Source organism: Oncorhynchus masou, chromosome 8 (assembly GCF_036934945.1).
Source record: "Oncorhynchus masou masou isolate Uvic2021 chromosome 8, UVic_Omas_1.1, whole genome shotgun sequence".
Taxonomy (NCBI): Eukaryota; Metazoa; Chordata; class Actinopteri; order Salmoniformes; family Salmonidae; genus Oncorhynchus; species Oncorhynchus masou.
Window position 1 is genome coordinate 33,291,295 of NC_088219.1, and position 21,740 is coordinate 33,313,034.

At 40.6% G+C, this 21,740-nt stretch overlaps 1 protein-coding gene across 1 annotated transcript in view; it reads right to left on the reverse strand.

Moving 5' to 3' along the window:
• The window catches only part of LOC135544552 (noelin-like), a 54,874-nt gene that overhangs the window by 31,801 nt on the left and 1,333 nt on the right, over positions 1-21,740 (reverse strand). The window lies entirely within an intron of this gene.

Sequence of the window (21,740 nt, forward strand, 5' to 3'; positions counted from 1 at the left end):
TCAGCTATCCACATTGAGACCGTGTCTGTGCCTCAATCTAGGTTGGGGCAAAACTATACATGGCGGTGTTTGTCTTAGTAATCTCACTGAAATAAAGACCTCCGCCATTCCTGTCATTATTGAAAGAGATTGTGATATCTCACATCTCAAAATAGGGCTACTTAATGTTAGATCCCTCATTTCCAAGGCAGTCATAGTCAATTAACTAATCACTGATCACAACCTTGATGTGATTGGCCTGACTGAAACATGGCTCCAGCCTGATGAATTTACTGTGTTAAATGAGGCCTCTCCTTCTGGTTAGACTTGTGACCATATCCCCCTCGCATCCCGCAACGATGTACCAACAAAAAAAAGACTGTTTTCATCTTTTAAGCTTCTAGTCATGGAATCTATGCCGCTTACTCAAACACTTTTCATAGCAAATGTTTACAGGCCTCGTGGGCCATGTACAGCGTTCCTCACTGAGTATCTTGAATTCCTATCAGACCTCGTAGTCATGGCAGATAATATTCACATTTTTGGTGACTTCAATATTCACATTGAAAAGTTCACAGACCCACTCCAAAAGGCTTTCAGAACCATCATACACTCAGTGGGTAACAGCCAAAAGTTTGGACACACCTACCCATTCCAGAGTTTTTCAAAAATTTTACTCTTTTATACATTGTACAATAATAGTGAAGACATTAAAACTAGGAAATAACACATATGGAATCATGTAGTAACCAAAAAAATGTTTAACAAATCCAAAAAATATTTTATATTTGAGATTCTTCAAAGCAGCAACCCTTTGCCTTGATGACAGCTTTACACACGCTTCGCATTCTCTCAACCAGCTTCATGAGGTAGTTACCTGGAATGCATATCAATTAACAGGTGTGCCTTGTTAAAAGTTAATTTGTGGAATTTCTTTCCTTCTTAATGTGTTTGAGACAATCAGTTGTGTTGTGACAAGGTAGGGATAGTATATAGAAGATAGCCCTATTTGGTAAAAGACCAAGTCCATAGTATGGCAAGAACAGCTCAAATAAGCAAAGAGAAACAACAGTCCATCACTACTTTAAGACACGAAGGTCTATCAATCTGGAAAATTTCAAGAACTTTCAAGAACTTTCTTCAAGTGCAGTTGCAAAAACCATCAAGCGCTATGATGAAACTGGTTCTCATGAGGACTGACACAGGAAAGGATGACCCAGAGTTAACTCTGCTGCAGAGGATACGTTCATTAGAGTTAACTGCACCTCAGATTGCAGTCCAAATAAATGATTCACAGAGTTCAAGTAACAGTCACATCTCAACATCAGCTATTCAGAGGAGACTGCGTGAATCAGGCCTTCATGGTTGAATTGCTGCAAAAAAATACCACTAAAGGACAACAATAATAAGAAGAGACTAACTTGGGCCAAGAAACACAAGCAATGGACATTAGACCGGTGGAAATACAGTGCCTTGCGAAAGTATTCGGCCCCCTTGAACTTTGCGACCTTTTGCCACATTTCAGGATTCAAACATAAAGATATAAAACTGTATTTTCTTGTGAAGAATCAACAACAAGTGGGACACAATCATGAAATGGAACGACATTTATTGGATATTTCAAACTTTTTTTAACGAATCAAAAACTGATAAATTGGGCGTGCAAAATCTGACAATTAATCTTATGGTCCCCCTTGAGTTAATACTTTGTAGCGCCACCTTTTGCTGCGATTACAGCTGTAAGTCACTTGGGGTATGTCTCTGTCAGTTTTGCACATCGAGAGACTGACATTTTTTCCCATTCCTCCTTGCAAAACAGCTCCAGCTCAGTGAGGTTGGATGGAGAGCATTTGTGAACAGCAGTTTTCAGTTCTTTCCACAGATTCTCGATTGGATTCAGGTCTGGACTTTCTTGTCGGAAAGATATCAGTTTGTCTCTGTGGATAGTTTGTCCTCTGACAAATCAATTGTACATTTCGGTGTTCCTCAAGGTTCCGTTTAAGGACCACTATTGTTTTCAATATATATTCTACCTCTTTGTGACGTAATTCGGAAAACACAATGTCAACATTCACTGCTATGTGATGAAACGTGGTAAAGCCCCAAAATTGCCTACTCTTGAAGCCTGTGTTTCAGACGTAAGGAAGTAAGTAGTTGGCGGTAAATGTTTTACTTTTAAACTTGGACAAAACAGAGTTGTCATTTATAGGTCCCAAGAAACAAACAGATCTGCTGTTGGATCTGACAATTAATCTTATGGTCCCAAATTAAACTGTGAAGGACCTCAGTGTTACTCTGGACCCTGATCTTTCTTCTGACAAACATGTCAAGAATATATCAAAGGGCAGTTTTTTCCATATTCAAAACATATCACTTTCACTTTCAGATTAGACTACTGCAATACTCTAGTCTCTGGCTACCTGGATAAAACACAAAATAAACTTCAGTTAGTGCTAAACATGGATGCTAGAATCTTGACTTGAACCCAAAAATGTGACCAAATTACTCCAGTGCTAGCCTCTCTACTCTGGCTTACTGTTAAGGCTAGGGTTGATTTCAAGGTTTACTGCTGACCTACAAAGCATTACATAGATCTGCTCCTATATATCTCTCCGATTTGCCGTACATACAGTTGGAGTTGGAAGTTTACAAACACCTTAGCCAAACGCATTTAAACTCCGTTTTCACAATTCCTGACATTTAATCATAGTAAACATTCCCTGTCTTAGGTAAGTTAGGATCACCACTTTATTTTAAGAATGTGAAATGTCAGAATAATAGTAGAGAGAATTATTTATTTCAGCTTTTATTTATTTCATCACATTCCCAGCAGGTCAGAAGTTTAGATACGCTCAATTAGTATTGCCTTTAAATTGTTTAACTTGGACCAAACGTTGTGTCCACAAGCTTCCCACAATAGATTGGGTGATTTTTAACCCATTCCTCCTGACAGAGCTGGTGTAACTGAGTCAGGTTTGTAGGCCGCCTTGCTCGCACACGCTTTTTCAGTTCTGCCCACGCATTTTCTATAGAATTGAGGTCAGGGCTTTATGATGGCCACTCAAACACCTTGACTCTGTTGTCCTTAAGCCATTTTGCCACAACTTTGGAAGTATGCTTGGGGTCATTGTCCATTTGGAAGACCCATTTGCGACCAAACTTTAACTTCCTGACTGATGTCTTGAGATGTTGCTTCAATATATCCACATACTTTTCCGGTGTTAGTGTTCTGCGGCTTGCAAGCCTCCCCCTTTTTCCTTCAAACATAACTATGGTCATTATGGCAAAACAGTTCTATTTTTGTTTCACCAGACCAGAGGACATTTCTCCAAAAAGTACAATCTTTGTCCCCATGTGCAGTTGCAAACCATAGTCTGGCTTTTTGATGGCAGTTTTGGAGCAGTGGCTTCTTCCTTGCTGAGCGGCCTTTCAGGTTATGTCGATATAGGACTCGTTGTACTGTGGACATAGATACTTTTGTACCTGTTTCGTCCAGCATCGTTACAAGGACCTTTGCTGTTGTTCTGGGAATGATTTGCACTTTTCGCACCAAAGTACGTTCATCTCTAGGAGACAGAACACGTCTCCTTCCTGAGCGGTATGACAGCTGTGTGGTTCCATGGTGTTTATACTTGCGTACTATGGTTTGTGCAGATGAACGTGGTACCTTCAGGTGTTTGGAAATTGCTCCCAAGGATGAGCCAGACTTGTGGAGGTCTACAATTTTTTTCTGAGGTCTTGGCTGATTTCTTCTGATTTTCCCATGATGTCAAGCAAAGAGGCACTGAGTTTGAAGGTAGGCCTTGAAATACATCCACAGGTACACCTCCAATTGACTCAAATGATGTCAGAAGCTTCTAAAGCCATGAAGCTTCTAAAGCCATGACATCAAGCTGTTTAAAGGCACAGTCAACTTAGTGTATGCAAACTTCTGACCCACTGGAATTGTGATACAGTGAATTATAAGTGAAATAATCTGTCTGTGAACAATTGTTGGAAAAATGACTTGTGTCATGCACAAAGTCGATGTCTTAACCGACTTGCCAAAACTACAGTTTGTTAACAAGACATTTGTGGAGTGGTTCAAAAACTAGTTTTAATGACTCCAACCTAAGTGTATGTAAACTTCTGACTTGAACTGTACCTACATGTATGCTATGATCACAAGATGCAGGCCTCCTTACTGTTCCTAGAATTTTGAAGCAAACAGCTAGAGGCAGGGCTTTTCCTATAGAGCTACATTTTATGGAATGGTCTGCCTATCCATGTGAGAGATGCAAACTCGGTATCGACCTTTAACTCTTTACTTAAGACTCATCTCTTCAGTAGATCCTATGATTGAGTGTAGTCTGGCCCAAGGATGCGACAGAGAACAGCAAGGCAGTGGAGTAACTAAACACCCTTGCTGTCTCTGCCTGGTCAGCTCCCCTCTCTCCACTGAGATTCTCTGCCTCTGACCGTATTATGGGGGCTGAGTCACTGGCTTACTAGTACTCTCCCATGCACTCCCTAGGGGGGGTGCATCACTTAAGCGGGTTGCGTCAGTGACGTAATCTTTCTGTCCGGTTTGCGCCCTCTTGGGCTCAGCGTTGGATGAGATCTTCATGGGCTATACTCAGACTTGTCTCAGGGTAGTAAGTTTGTGGTTTGTTGATATTCCTCTGGTGGTGTGAGGGCTATGCTTGGGGTTATATCCTGCCTAGTTGGCCCTGTCCGGGGGTATCGTCGGACGGAGCCACAGTGTTTCCCGACTCCCCCATCTCAGCCTCCAGTATCTATGCTGCAATCGTCTATTTGTCGGGAGGCTAGGAGCAGTCTGTTATGTCTGGTGTCCTGTGTGAAATGAAGTATGCTCCCTCCCTCCCTCTTTCTCTCCCTCCCCTCCCGGAGGACCTGAGCCCTAGGACCATGCCTTAGGACTCATCAGGCCAGGTAGTCTTATCTGTCCCCAGTCCACCTGGTTGTGCTGCTGCTCCAGTTTCAACTGTTCAACTTCCTGCGGCTATGGAATCCTGAACTGTTCACCGGATGTGCTACCTGAACCTGCTGTTTTCTACACTCTCTCTCTCTCTCTCTCTCTCTCTCTCTCTCTCTCTCTGTCTCTCTCTGTCTCCCTCTGTCTCGTCCTCTGAATGCTCGACTATGAAAAGCCAACTGACATTTACTCCTGAGGTACTAACCTGTTGCACCCCCTATAACCACTGTGATTATTATTTGACCCTGCTGGTCATCTATGAGCGTTTGAACATCTTGAAGAAAAATCTGGCCTTAATGGCCATGTACCCTTATAGTCTCCACCCGGACCAGCCAGAAGAGGACTGATCCCCCCCCTTCCCATTATTTATTAAGGGGACCTTAAGATTCATATTTTTTTACGTTCCACAAGCCATCTATTTTAGTCTTCGTGGTTATGCCCTAGCTGTTGCAAGAGTGTGCTTGCAGGCTAGGTCTGAGTCAGACAGAAACTAGATAAAGAGAAGTAACCACTGTCTGGTTTTGACATTTTGATCTTGTGTGACAGTGGACAATGCTAATGAATTCAGAGACGCTACTGTACAAGGTTGTCTTATAAGGTAACCTCAGCATATTGCTGTATACATACATTGACGTAGGTGATCATACCACCAGGGAGTGATCACATGTATAAAATCAGCTGCGCCCTCAGGTGGGGTTGCAGAACTTACTCTGAAACACACTTGCTGTGTTTCCGTTGTCAAGTTCTGTCTGCAATTGTATTAATAAAGGTTTGATTGATTTACTTAAAGAAGATATTGTCTGATTGCTGATTTTACCAATAAGCCAATGATTGACAAGGAACAAGGAACCTACCCCGACACTCTCTAGGTTTCTTCCTAGGTTCCTGCCTTTCTAGGGAGTCTTTCCTAGCCACCGTTCTACGACATCTGCACTGCTTGCTGTTTGGGGTTTTAGAATGAGTTTATGTATAAGCACTTTGTGACATCTGCTGATGTAAAAAAAGGGCTTCATAAATACATTTAATTTGATCTATGAGGGAGTCTGCATGCGTTTACATTAGCGGGAGTATGTTTCATTTCGCTCTGAGTTAGCCTGCAACTGTATGTGGGTTTGTATTTGTTTGTAGGCGTGTGACGAGATGTTGAGGTTTGAACTTTGCTGCAGATTGTAGGTGTGTGATGTGTAGCATGGAAATGTAGGCCTGAAACCTTAAGGTTTATGGAGGAGAGGGCTGGTATATTACTGTAAACAGCAGCATACCTGGGATCAAATAATAATTTAAAACATGAAAAATATACTTTGATCTAGCCTGCATAGAGTGCCAAATGTGGGTTTTGGGTCTACTATATTGGTCAATTAAGCCAGACAAGTTCAATCAAGCACAAATTATTTCAAATACTATTTAGAACCTAGGTCTGAACATCAGGCCTTTGTAAGAATGCAGGAAGAGAGAGGTGGAGATAGAGTGGACCTGAAACCTTGAAAGTTACAGAGGGCTGTTATATTACTGTTACAGCAGCATACCTGGATTCAAATACTATTCAAAATCATTTCAAATGTGCTTGACTGAGCTTTCAGGTGCAGTGGAAACTGAAATATCTCAAACGTGCAAACTGCACCCATCTGACACTCCAAGCGCTGTAAGTTTTTGAAAGATTTCAAATAATATTTGACCCTAAGACAGAACAGCAGGACTCTGTAAGAATTTATATTTATTTTTATGTAAACTATGCCTATTTAACTAGGCAAGTCAGTTAAGAACAAATTGTTATTTACAATAATGGCCTACCAGAATGCAAAAGGCCTCCTGCGGGGAGAGGGGCTGTGATCTAAAAAAAAAAATATATATATATACATATATATGGGACAAAACACACATCACGACAAGACAACAACATAGCATAGCAGCAACACATGAAAACACATTGGTAGCAACACAACATGGCAGCAGCACAAAACATGGTACAAAAATGATTGGACAGACAACAGCACAAAGGGCAAGAAGGTAGAGACAACAATACATCTTGTGAAGCAGCCACAACTGTCAGTAGGAGTGTCCATGATTGAGTCTTTGAATGAGGAGATGGAGACAAAACGGTCCAGTTTGAGTGTTTTTTTTGCAGCTCGTTCCAGTCGCTATGGTGAAAGAGGAGCGATTACGATAGAGGAAACCAAGTCTAGATTTAATCTTTGCCGGCAGCTTTGATGTGCTGAGAGAAGGACAGTGTACCGTCTAGCCATATTCCCAAGTACTTGTATGAGGTGACTACCTCAAGCTCTAAAACTTAAGAGGTAGTAATCACACCAGTGGGGAGAGGGGCATTCTTCTTACCAAACCACATGACCTTTGTTTTGGAGGTGTTCAAGAAAAGGTTAAGGGCAGAGAAAGCTTGTTGGACACTAAGAAAATGTTGTTTTATTGCGTATAACACAAAATCTGGGGAGGTGCCGGCTGAGTATAAGACTGTATCATCTGCACATAAATGGATGAGAGAGCTTCCTACTGCTTGAACTCTGTTGTTGATGTAAATTGTGAAGCGTGTGGGGCCTAGGATTAAGCCTTGGGGTACTCCCTTGGTGAAAGGCAGTGGTTTAGCCTGAGACAGCAGATGTTCTGACTTTATATACTGCACTCTTTGAGAAAGGTAGTTGGCAAACCAGGCCAAAGACCCTTCAGAGACACCAATACTCCTTAGCCAGCCCACAAGAATGGAATGGTCTACCATATTAAAAGCTTTGGCCAAGTCAATAAAAAATAGCCCTTAAAATCAAGGGCAATGGTGACATCATTTAGGACCTTTAAGGTTGCAGTGACACATCCATAACCTGAGCGGAAACCAGACCACATACCCGAGAGAATACTACAGACATCACAAAAGCCAGTCAGTTGATTATTGACACGTTTTTCCAACACTTTTGATAAACAGGGCAAAAAATAAATTGGCCTATAACAGATAGGATCAGTTTGATATCCCCCTTTAAATAAAAGACACACCGTGGCTGCCTTCCAAGCAATGGGAACCTCCCCACAGAGGAGGGACCGGTTAAAAAGCTCAGAGATAGGCTTGATGATTATATGGGCAGTAACCTTAAAGAAGAAAGGGTCTAAACCATCTGAACCAGATGTTTATTGGGGGTCAAGTTTAAGGAGCTCCTTTAGCACCTCGGACTCAGAAACCGCCTACAGGGAGATACTTTGTAGTGGGTCAGGGGAAAAAGACGGAGGAGCATAGTCACATTAGAAGGGGTGGGAGATGAGGAAATGTTGGACGGGCAAGGAGACATGGCATAGTCAAATAGGAATCCTGACTTAATGAAGTGGTGATTAAAGAGCTCAGCCATGTGCTCCTTTTCAGCAGCAACCACATCATCAACGTTAAGGGACATGGGCAGCTGTGATGAGGAGGGTTTATTCTCCAGGTCTGTAACCATTTTCTAGAACTTCTTGGGGTTAGACCCACAGAGAGAGGGCTGCTCCTTAATGTAACTAACTTTGGCCTTCCGGATAGCCTGAGTGTACTTATTTTTAATTTGCCTGAACGAGAGCAAGTCAGCCGGAATGCCGTGTGCCGAGCGATTTGCCAAATAAAATTCTTGACTTGTTTTTAATTCTCATTTAGCTTATGAGCGTGTATTTGTTACCCCTGAAAAATTATCAAAGAAGAAGGGCCAAGCGTTTTCGACAGAGTGGATCAAGCTGATTCTATACCAATTTACAGAGGCCAGATCATGAAGGAAGGCTTGCTCAACTTTTTTAGCAAGCGTCTATGACAAGTCAGTACAGGTCGTTTCACTGAGCAGCCAATACGAACACAGGCTGTAAAACAGTGATCACTAAGGTCATTACATAAAACACCAGGCTGATACCTATCAGGATTATTTGTAAGGATAAGATCAAGGAGAGTTGCCTTTTCTTTGTGTTTGGAGTCATACTGTGTGGGATTAGTTATAATCTGAGGAAGATTTAGAGAGCCCAATTGCTTTAGGACTTGGTCAGGTGGTTTAAACATGTCCCTGTTTAGGTCACCTAGCAGGACAAATTAAGACTTATTGTAAGGGGCCAGGAGAGAGTTTAGGGCATTTAGGGTACAGGCTGTTACTGATGGTGGCCTATAACACCGAGCAACAGTCAACAAATAATTATTTTAAAGTTTTATGTGTAAATCCAGCAGATCAAATTGCTTGAGAACAGACTTGGTGGAGACAACCGAAAGTGTTCATTGGTAAAGATTGCCACTCCACCACCTTTGGAAGATCTGCCTTGCCGAAAAAGGTTAACATCAGTGTTCAAAGCACTATTTCTTAACCATGTCTCAGTAATGACCAACACTTCTGGAATGGAGTTGTGAACCCACAGTTTCAATTGATACATTTTCGGTAATAAGCTTCTGGTGTTAACGTGCAGAAATCCCAGGATTTTACATGAGCAGAAATCAGTGAAGCAGATATCAGAGCACTATTTCAGAATTGGGACTAGCAACAGTAGATGGGCCAGTGTGTACTTGCACATTTCCAGATATAATCAATAGTAATACAATCAGGGAACGGCAGAGTACAGGGAGACCTCTGCAGTGCTGATTTATAACATACAGTGCCTTGCGAAAGTATTCGGCCGCCTTGAACTTTGCGACCTTTTGCCACATTTCAGGCTTCAAACATAAACATATAAAACTGTATTTTTCTGTGAAGAATCACCTGGGGCAGCAGGGTAGCCTAGTGGTTAGAGCGTTGGACTAGTAACCGGAAGGTTGCAAGTTCAAACCCCTGAGCTGACAAGGTACAAATCTGTTGTTCTGCTCCTGAACAGGCAGTTAACCTACTGTTCCCAGGCCGTCTTTGAAAATAAGAATTTGTTCTTAACTGACTTGCCTGGTTAAATAAAGGTAAAATTAAACAACAAGTGGGACACAATCATGAAGTGGAACGACATTTATTGTATATTTCAAACTTTTTAACAAATCAAAAACTGATAAATTGGGCGTGCAAAATTATTCAGCCCCCTTAAGTTAATACTTTGTAGCGCCACCTTTTGCTGCGATTACAGCTGTAAGTTGCTTGGGGTATGTCTCTATCAGTTTTGCACATCGAGAGACTGACATTTCGTCATGAGGCAAATAGCATAAAGCACAAGCGAAAAATATAACTTTGGGTTAGCCGTTGTAAGTTCAGAGTCACTTGCCTCAAGAAAGCTCGGGAGAGAGGGGGGAGTGTGGCGGGGGTACCTATACCAGATAGGGGGAGACAGGCCAGAGCAAACGGTGAACAGATCACCAGGTGGACTCCAAGCAGCAGTGCAGCAGGCAATGGGGAGTCGGTGTCAGACCCACTTGGGAGAAGCTATTTTCGGGAGGCAGATTCCTTGTAGAAAATGCCAGCTAATGTAGCTAGTATGTCTCCGTCCATATTTTCCACGTGGAAAACGAGGCCGCTAGCTAACTTTATCTTGTCAGTGTTGGCGAATGGTGCTTTACAATGTCCAAACAAAGTTGTCCTGTGGCTGTTGTATCTTGGGGATTCTGAGGAGGATATTTTCTCTGCACAGATGGAGAGGGCTTCAAAGGCCTCTGCATTTGGGTGAGGAGAGGCTGTGAAACTCAAAAAATGCAGGAGAGTTTCACAGCTTCTCACTTCACACTTTAATTTCAGTCAGATTATTTCCTAGCAGATTAGTAGCCTTATTTATTAAGCTTCATATAACAAAATTAGGTTTTGGGTATTGAATTGTGAATTGCTACAAACGCTGACACTAATCCAAGTTATCCAAGTATATCGGAGCAAATTATGAAAGACAAGCATTGTAATTTTGAATTCCGTAAAGTCAGTGTGGAAGAGGGAAAAAAGTATTGTTGTCTAGCAACAATGACAAGCCACCGAGGTCTGACTATCTGGATGGAAAATTACTGAGGACAATAGCAGACGATGTTGCCACATCTTCAATTTAAGCCTACTAGAAAGTGTGTGCCCTCAGACCTGGAGGGAAACTAAAGTCATTCCGCTACCCAAGAATAGTAAAGCCCCGTTTACTGGCTCAAATAACTGGCCAATCAGCCTGTTACCAACCCATATTAAACTTCTGTAAATAAAATGGTGTTTGACCAGATAAAATGCTATTTCACAGTACACAAATTGACAACAGTCTTTCAGCACGCTTATAGGGAAGGACATTCAACAAGCACAGCAATTCCACAAATGACTGGCTGCGAGAAATTGATGATAAAATTATTGTGGGGGCTGTCTTGTTAGACGTCAGTGCAGATTTTAACATTATCAATCATTGTCAGCTCCTGGAAAAACATATGTGTTATGGCTTTACAACCCCTGCTACAATGTGGATAAAGCTTCCCCAGGGTAGCTGTTTAGGCCCCTTGCTTTTTTCAATCTTTACTAACAACATGCCACTGACTTAGAGTAAAGCCAGAGTGTCTATGTATGTGGATGACTCAACACTATACGCGTAAGCTACCATAGCGACTGAAATGACTGCAACACTTAACAAAGAGCTGCTGTTAGTTACAGAGTGGGTGGCAAAGGATTTGTTAGACCAAATTATTTCTAAAACGAGAGACATTGTATTTGGGACAAATCGTTCACTAAACCCTGAACCTCAACTAAGTCTTGTAATAAATAACGTTGAAATTGAGCAAGTTGAGATGACTAAACTGCTTGGAGTAAGCCTGGATTGTAAACTGTCATGGTCAAAGCGTATTGATACAACAGTAGCTAAGATGGGGAGAAATCTGTCCATAATAAATATGGCACACTCTGCCATCTTAACAACACTATCAACAAAGCAGGTCCTACAATCCATAGTTTTGTACCACCTTGACTACTGTTCAGTTTTTTGGTCAGGTGCTACAAAAAAGGACTTAGGAAAATTGCAATTGGCTCAGAACAGGGAAGCACGGCTGGACCTTGGATGTACACAGAGAGCTAATATTAATCAAATCCATGTCAATCTCACCTGGCTGAAAGTGGAGGAGAGATTGACTTCATCACTACTTGTATTTATGAGAGGTATTGACATTGTACACTGAGAAGCAAGCTCAGGGAGTGAATACATTTAATTAATGAACAAAACAAGACACACAAACAGCGCACCAACATGAAACAGGAATAATGACGACTGGGGAAGAAACCAAAGGGAGTGACATATAAAGGGCAGGTAATCAAGGAGGTGATGGAGTCCAGGTGAGTGTCATTATGCGTGTACCGCTGGTGACAGGTGTGCGCCATAATGAGAAGCCTGGTGACCTAGAAGCCAGAATGGGAGCACACGTGTCAGACATGTTGAATGCTGTCTGTTTGAACTACTGGCACACAGCTCGGACACCCATGCATACCCCACAAGACATGCCACAAGAGGTCTCTTCACAGTACCCAAGTCCAGAACAGACTATGGGAGGCGCACAGTACTACATTGAGCCATGACTACATAGAACTCTATTCCACATCAAGTGACTGATGCAAACAGTCAAATTATATTAAAAAAACAGATAATAAACACTTTACGGAACAGCGGGTACTGTGAAGCAACACAAACATAGGCATAGACGCATGCATGCACACACACGGTAACATACACACTATACACACACATACACATGGATTTAGAACTGTAGATGTGGTGGAATAGGGGCCTAAGGGCACACAGTGTGTTGCAAAATCTGTGAACTTATTGTAATGTTTTTTTTATTGTATAAACTGCCTTAATTTTGCTGGACCCCAGGAAGAGTTACTGCTGCCAGCAGCTAATGGGGATCCATAATAAATACAAAAATTGGAATGAAGGTTTTGATGTTGAGGTTAGTATCCTGTATAAGTCCTTGCAAAAAAAAAATCAAGTTTATCTACATTTATCCAACTCTAATTCCATATTTTTGCAGAAGAACTCATGGGCCCATGCTCGCTGTGTTACTTTGTATATCACTTCATAAAGCTGAAGGGAGAGGTGGGCTTTAAATCCTTGAGGGTTACAGAGGGTTGTTATATTACTGTAAACAGCAGCAGCTGCTTTTCAGGTCTCTGTGAGAGGGCAGGCAGGGAGAGGGGTCTAAAACTGCCATGCAGGGAGATGTAGCTGGCCTTTCACTGAACAGCTGGCCTTTCACTGCATGACTGAAAACCTGAACTAACAACAACAAATACTGTCCTCACTATCTATACTAAAAACATGTTAATTAAGGAATTCTGGAATACATACTGCCCACATACTAGCTATGCTCTGAGTACATCTTCATTAAGGAACTATGGGATATGTAGTGCTCTAGGGGAGGAGTACGCAGCTACATTTGGCCGAAGGAAGATTTTTGTCAGAGAGAAAATAATTATAAAAACAATTAGTTGTGAAGCCGATTGCATGCACTGCCAAATTCTCTAAACTGGAAGTGGCTTATGGTAAAGAAATGAACAGTCAATTCTCTGGCAACAGCTACACTAACATTCAAAAGCACACTTTTTTCTCCATTAAAATAACATCAAATTGATCAGAAATACAGCGTAGACATTGTTAATGCTGTAAATTACTATTGTAGCTGGAAATGGCAGATTTTTAATGGAATATGTATATAGGCTTACAGAGGTACATTATCAACAACCATCACTACTGTGTTCCAATGGCACGTTGTGTTAGCGTATCCAAGTTTATCATTTTAAAAGGCTAATGGATCATTAGAAAACCCTTTTGCAATTATGTTAGCACAGCTGAAAACTGTTCTAATTAAAGAAGCAATAAAACTGGCCTTCTTTAGACTAGTATCTGGAGCATCAGCATTTGTGGGTCCAATTACAGGCTCAAAATGGCTAGAAACAAAGAACTTTCTTCTGAAACTCATCAGTCTATTCTTGTTCTGAGAAATTAAGGCTATTCCATGCGAGAAATTGCCAAGAAACTGAAGATCTCGTACAACGCTGTGTACTACTCCCTTCACAGAACAACGCAAACTGGCTCTAACCAGAATAGAAAGGGGAGTGGGAGGCCCGGTGCACAACTGAGCAAGAGGACAAGTACATTAGAGTGTCTAGTTTGAGAAACAGACGCATCACAAGTCCTCAACTGGCAGCTTCATTAAATAGTACTCGCAAAACACCAGTCTCAGCGTCAACAGTGAAGAGGCGACACCGAGATGCTGGCCTTCTAGGCAGAGTTCCTCTATCCAGTCTCTGTGTTCTTTTGCCTATATTTTCTTTTTATTGGCCAGTCTGAGATATGTCTTTTTCTTTGCAACTTTACCTAGAAGGCCAGCATCCCGGAGTCGCCTCCAACTGTTGACGTTGAGACTGGTGTTTGCGGGTACTATTTAATGAGACAGGCTGAGTGGGCAGGGAGCTTAAATTTATGATCTCGCCCTGACTAACAGCGCATTTAAACAACTATGTCAAGCAACTTGGATGCAGTGAGCAGTGTTGCAGTAAAATCATCTCAAGCTAATTTGGTGATACACAAAGAAACTCATACAACATCAAAATTTCTTAAATGAGGTCAGGTATTTACACAGTAACTTCGGAAATTATTCGGACCCGTTGACTTCTTCCACATTTTATTACACTACAAATTCCTCACCAATCTACACAGAATACTCCATAATGACAAAATGAAAACAGGCTTTTAGAAATGTTAGCAAATGTATTAAAAAAGGAAAAAAATACCTTAGTTACATAAGTATTCAGACCCTATGCTATGAGACTTGAAATTGAGCTCAGGTGCTTCCAGTTTCCATTGATCATCCTTGAGATTGGAGTCCAGTTATTGGAGTCCACCTGCGGTAAATTAAATTGATTGGACATGATTTGGAAAGACACACACCTGTCTATATATGGTCCCACTTTTGACAGTGCATGTCAGAGCAATTGTCCATAGAGCTCCTAAACAGGATTGCATTGACGCACAGATCTGGGGAAGGGTACCAAAACATTTCTGCAGCATTGAATGTCCCCAAGAACACAGTGGCTTCCATCATTCTTAAATGGAAGATGTTCGGAACCACCAAGACTCTTCCTAGAGCTGGCCGCCAGACCATACTGAGCAATCAGGGGTGAAAGGCCTTGGTCAGGGAGGAGACCAAAATCCTGACGGTCACTCTGACAGAGCTCTAGAGTTCCTCTGTGGAGATGGGAGAACCTTCCAGAAGGAGAAGCATCTCTGCAGCATTCCACCAATCAGGCCTTTATGGTACAGTAACCAGATGGAAGCCACTCCTCAGTGAAAGGCACATGACATCCCGCTTGGAGGTTGCCAAATGGCACTGAAAGATTCTCAGACCATAAGAAACAAGATTCTTTGGTCTGATGAAAACAATGAATGACAAGCGTTACGTATGGAGGAAACCTGGCACCATCCCTATGGTGAAGCACAGTGGCTAAAGCATCATTATGTGAGGATGTTTTTCAGCAGCAGGGACTAGGCGACTAGTCAGGATCGAGGAAAAGATTAATGGAACAAAGCACAGAGGGATCCATGATGAAAACCTGCTCCAGAGTGCTCAGGACCTCAGACTGGGGTGAAGGTTCACCATCCAACAGGACAATCACCCTAAGCACACAGCCAAGACAACGCAGGATTGACTTCCGGACAAGTCTCCCGATCAAACATCTCTGGGGAGACCTGAAAAAACCTGTGTAGCAATGCTCCCCAAGCGACCTGACAGTGCCTGCAGAGAATGGGAGAAACTCCCTAAATACAGGTGTGCCAAGCTTGTCATACCCAAGAAGACTTGATGCTGTAATCACTGCCAAAGGTGCGTCAACAAAGTACTGAGTAAAAAGTCTGAATAATTATGTAAATTTGATATTTCAGTTTTGTATTTTTAATAAATTAGCAACAATGTCTAAACCTGTTTTTGCTTTGTCAAAATTGTGTATTAAGTTGAGATTCAATCAATTTCAGAATAAGGCTGTAATATAACATAATTGGGAGAAAGTCAAGGGGTCTGAATGCTTCTCAAAGGCACTGTATATCCCATTTGGCATGTCTCTTGTGATGTTATCACAGCAACACTGATTGATGTGTTGACTTGACAACTGAGTCAGAGTTTTGAACAACCCTTCCCACTTTTGTTCCATGCTGGCTGAAGACCTAGCTAGCTGAACACCTAGCTAGCCAGTAACTAGCTAACACCAGACACAGATGATACGTATCTTTTCCATAGATGAGCTGGGTAAACTTTTAATGGTGCACTATTTGCAGAGACACTACAGTCAAATGTTGGCACCAGTAGAGTAGCTCCTAGCTATATAAACCATGCCCCTCTCCAAACACGCCTTCTCTGACGTTGGTTACAAGGCGGTACTTATTTACATTTCTCAACCTGAAACGTTCTCTGTAGATCCTTTTGAAGAACCATACATGTTTTTTAAATTCTGGTCAGCCATCTCATATTGTTAAAATTCCATTGGTGTTATTGTGTTAATTGACAAGTTGAATCAAGAGAGCTAGCTCTGGAACAGCTGGGGATCCCCGAGGAGAGCATTAAGAAATACATTTAAAACAAACCATTCTCAATTGACAGAAGCCCATACATGAGAGTTTCACACAACCCTACCACTAACCATAGACATAATATGCACTTGCATAACACAACCCCTTTTATTGAACTGGAATGACCACACAAACCACACACCAAAATATCTTAATGAGCCACCTCCCCTCCATTTGAATTATCACTGAAAGAGCAAAGAACCATTTTGTGAACTGTAAATAACAATTGAAGAGCTCAAAGGGATATTTGAGTCATTATGGTTCCACATAGAACCATCACCCTTCCCAAAGAAACTTTGAAGAACTCAATTTATTTTGTGGGTATGTGTGTAATGCAAAAGGATTGTCAAAACAGGACACAATTCAGACAGAAAGTACAGTGATCAGTGTATCAAAATAAACTACAAAACACCTGTTTTTCTTATCTATTTTATTAAAATACATACTCAAATACAAAAATACATTTGGAAGTAACGGTTGCAAAAATGTTTCTTGTTATAACTGTGATATGTTGTTGTTATTCTACCTTAGTCGAGCAAGTCACTCCAGATAGGAGTGTCTGCTAAATGACCAAAATGTAAATGTATATGTGAAAATGAACATACCAAAATCAACAACAAAGCACACTGGGGTACTATTAATGGCCTTGTTTCAGGACAGAGCTCATTAGAATAATACTCAGCAGGCTTTGCAATTTTTACAAAAAAAAATAGACATTTTAGTCATTTACCAGACGATCTTATCCAGAGTGGTTTACAATTAGTGCATCCATCTTAAGATAGCTAGGTGAGACAACAACATATCAAAATCGTATCAAGTATATTTTCCCTCAGCAAAGTATTTATCAACATTTTTATATATACAGTAACAGTCAAAAGTTTGGACACACCTACTCATTCCAAGGTTTTTCTTTATTTGTACTATTTTCTACATTGCAGAATAATAGTGAAGACATCAAAATGATGAAATGACACATATGGAATCATGTAGTAACCAAAAAAGTTATATTTTATATTTGAGATTCTTCAAAGTAGCCACCCTTTGCCTTGATGACAGCTTTGCACACTCTTAGCATTCTTTCAACCAGCTTCATGAGGTTGCCACCTGGAATTCATTTCAATTAACAGGTGTGCCTTTTTAAAAGTTAATTTGTGGAATTTATTTCCTTCTTAATGTGTTTGAGACAATCAAGTGTGTTGTATAAAGGTAACAGTGGAATACAGATGATAGCCCTATTTGGTAAAATACATAGTCCATATTATGGCAAGAACAGGTCAAATAAGCAAGGAGAAATGACAGTCCATTGTTACTTTAAGACGTGAAGGTCAGTCAATGAGGAACATTTCTATAACCTTTAAAGTTTCTTCAAGCGCAGTTGCAAAAACCATCAAGTGCTATGATGAAACTGGCTCTCATGAGGACCGCCAGAGGAAAGGAAGACCCAGATGTATTAGAATTAAATGCACCTCAGAAATTGCAGCCCAAATAAATGCTTCAGAGTTCAAGTAACCGACACATCTCAAAATCAACTGTTGAAGAGGAGACTGTGTGAATCTGTGTGAGTCCTTCATGGTCGAATGGATGCAAAGACACCACTACTGAAGGTCACCAATACGAAGAAGAGATTTGCTTGGGCAAAGTAACACGAGCAATGGACATTAGACCAGTGGAAATTTGTCCACAGATCTGATGAGTACAGATTTTTGGTTCCAACCGCCCTGTCTTTGTGAGACGCAGAGTGAGTGAACGGATGTCCTCTGCATGTGGTTCCCACAGTGAAGCATGGAGGAGGAGGTGTGATGTTGTGAGGGTGCTTTCATGGTAACACTGTCAGTGATTTATTTAGAATTCAAGGCACACTTAACCAGCATGGCTACCACAGCAATCTGCAGCAATACGCCATCCTATACGGTTTGCGCTTAGTGGGACTATCATTTGTTTTTCAATAGGACAATTACCCAACACACCTCCAGACTGTGTAAGGTCTATTTAAACAAAAAGGAGAGTGATGGAGTGCTGCATCAGATGACCTGGCCTCCACAATCTCCTGACCTCAACCCAATTGAGATGGTTTGGGATGAGTTGGACCGCAGAGTGTAGGAAAAGCAGTCAACAAGTATTCAGCATATGTGGGAACTCCTTCAAGACTGTTGGAAAAGCACTCCAGGTGAAGCTGGGTGAGAAAATGTCAAGCGTGTGTAAAGCTGTCATTAAGGCAAAGGGTGGCTACTTTGAAGAATCTCAAATATAAAATATATTTTGATTTGTTTAACACTTTTTAGTTACTACATGATTCCATGTGTTATTTTATAGTATTGATGTCTTCACTGTTATTATACAATTTAGTAAAAATAAAGAAAAACCCTTGAATGAGTAGGTGTGTCCAAACTTTTGACAGTGATCTCCAAAATTACTAGCACCCCTGATTGGCAATGCACAAATAATGCTTAAACAAATATAAACAATATAATTATAGAGATAAACTCAAAATACCAACATGTGAGAAATACGATACTTTAGTCATGTTTCAATGGAACCAACCAAAATCATTTTTTGATTTATTTAAAAGTCAATGTTCTCCAAATCAAGGTTTCACAATTAATGGCACCATTAAAGATTATTGTACATACCAAAAATTAAACCACAAATGATTATTGGGGATTTTGTTGCTTCTCTCACCATCCTCCTCCCTATCCTGGGGGCAAAATGCATTTGCATCCTCTACCCCTGAGGTTTTCAACTGTTCCATATCTTTTTAATTTTTTAGCAATTGCCCTGACAGTGCTCAGTGGTATATTCAATCGTTTGTGGATCTTCTTGTAAGCCATTAACAGATTTATGAAGGTCTACAATCATTTGTCTCTTTTGAACTGCCAGTTCTTTTGTTTTCTTCATGGTGTTGGATGACAGTGGGATATTGCATGTGTGTTACCTCATCTTTATATCCTAGTGAAACAGGAAGTGATGTAATGGCTCAATATAATTCCTTAAGACTTAGATCAACTTAGAAAAGTCAAATTTAATTTGTGGTTTATTTTTGGTAGATTTCTTCTGATGTTCCCATGATATCAAGGAAAGAGGCACTGAGTGTGAAGGTAGGCCTTAAAATACATCCACAGGTACACTTCCAATTGACTCAAATGATGCCAATTAGCCTATCAGACGCTTCTAAAGCCATGACATAATTTTCTGGAATTTTCCAAGCTGTTTAAAGGCACAGTCAACTTGGTGTATGTAAACTTCTGACCCACTGGAATTGTGATACAGTGAATTATAAGTGAAATGATCTGTATGTAAACAATTGTTAGGAAAATGACTTGTTATGCACAAAGTAGATGTCCTAACCGACTTGCCAAAACTACAGTTTGTTAACAAGAAATTTGTGGAGTGGTTGAAAAATGAGTTCTAATGACTCCAACCTAAGTGTATGTAAGCTTCCAACTTCAACTGTATAAGTTTTATTTTAACTGACAAATAAAATCAATCAATCCAAACTGTGCAGCAGCTGGTTGATGAATGGAAAGAGACACCTAATACAGAATACCAAAAAGCTGAATGACATTCGGACATTGTCAAGCCAAGGCTTTGATACTGGGTAAGCCTAGAAGGTAGGGATGTATTTTCTGTTTGTCCAGATTGACATAATCTATTTATTGTGGTGTTGAAAATGCAAACCATGATATTGAATTGCCCAATGTCGGTATGCTATGTTTATTAGTTGTGTGGTGCATTAGCACAGAAACCTGTTGGTGGAAAATATGTTGCATACATTTTATATAATTATAAATATTGCCTCAAAATGTTGAAAATGTGATTTCCTCCTAGCTGATAGTGTCTGCAGCCAACTCTGACCGTAGTGTAATCACTCAGGCAGGGAGAGTTAACTTGTCTGTGGTGGTTGGCGAACCCTCAACCTTCTGGCCCGTAGCCCTCCGTGGAATCGACAGTACCACAAAAGAATGCTGAAGTGGCAAAGTCGATATCCACGTTTCTAAACACAGGATCCCTACAGTTATTGTTATTTGTGGTCGTAAACACATTATTTTGAGTTAATTCTATGAGGGTGGAGGGTGTTCAATATATTTTATAGTACAAGGGTCAAGTGAAAATATATTTTACTTAGGGTAGAGGGGGTGTATTTTTTTTAATGACACCTTGAGGCAGACCAGTCCCTGCCTAGTAAATTCCGATCTGTCCCTAACATTAATCCAATCTGAAATTAATTAAATGTTGAGGCCTGTGGTTGAATTTTAATTAAAATAAGGTTACAATTTGGTAGAATATTGTGTGGTCTATGTTTGTGCATTGCCAAATAGATGTCCACATAATGTATTCATGTTGACAGGATGATTATGTTGAACTAATGTCCATTCTGCTTGTCAACTTGTTCATGCCTAGGGAGATAGGACTGTGTACAGACAAAAAAAATGTATTAGGGTTCCTCAAGAGTTCTTTGGGAAGGGTGCTGGTTCTATGTGGAACGATAATTACTCAAGAACCCTTTGAGCTCTTCAATGGTTCTTTACAGTTCACATAAGGGTTCTTTGCTCTTTTAGTGATACTTAAAATGTAGGGGAGGTGGCTCATTAAGATATTTTGGGGCTCTTTTTGTGCAACCGTGAGTGAGAGTGTCCTTCTAGTTTATCTAACGTGTTGTGTTATGCTCCTCTATATGATTATGGGCAGTGGCATATCTTGTGAAAGATTTTGCATGGCCTAGCGTCAATTGAAAATGTTTGACTAAATCAGTCAGAGTTCCTCTATTCTCTCCTCATGGACTCCCAGCTGTTCCAGAGGTAGCTCACTTGATTCAACTCAACACCTATGAATTTACAGCAACACAGAACCTTTCAGATTGATATCGGTTATTTATAGAACCCTTCTCCATAAAATAAACAGTTATTTATAAAGGTTCTAAAAACGACCATAAAAAAGTGTTATATATAGCCCCAAAAATGATTGTAACCATAGCGGAGCTCTTTTTTAGTTCTATAAAGAACTTTTTTAATGGTTCTTTATAGAACCTTAGGAAAGGGTGTTTTATAGTGTCATACGGGTTCCATTTAGAACCCCATGAGCATGGTTCTTCATTATAGAACCTTTAAAAAAGTATTCTATATAGCACCAAAAAGGGTTCCACTATGCTTACAAGCCAAATAACCCCAATCTGGTACTATTTAGAGCCATTATTTGTTTGTCTGTAGGTCTCTGGGAACATACACACGTGTAGTTTTGGGAAACATAAATAATTGCTAGAATATCTGTGTAACCCTATATGTAAACATGTGTGCAAAAAAAATGGGAATTTACT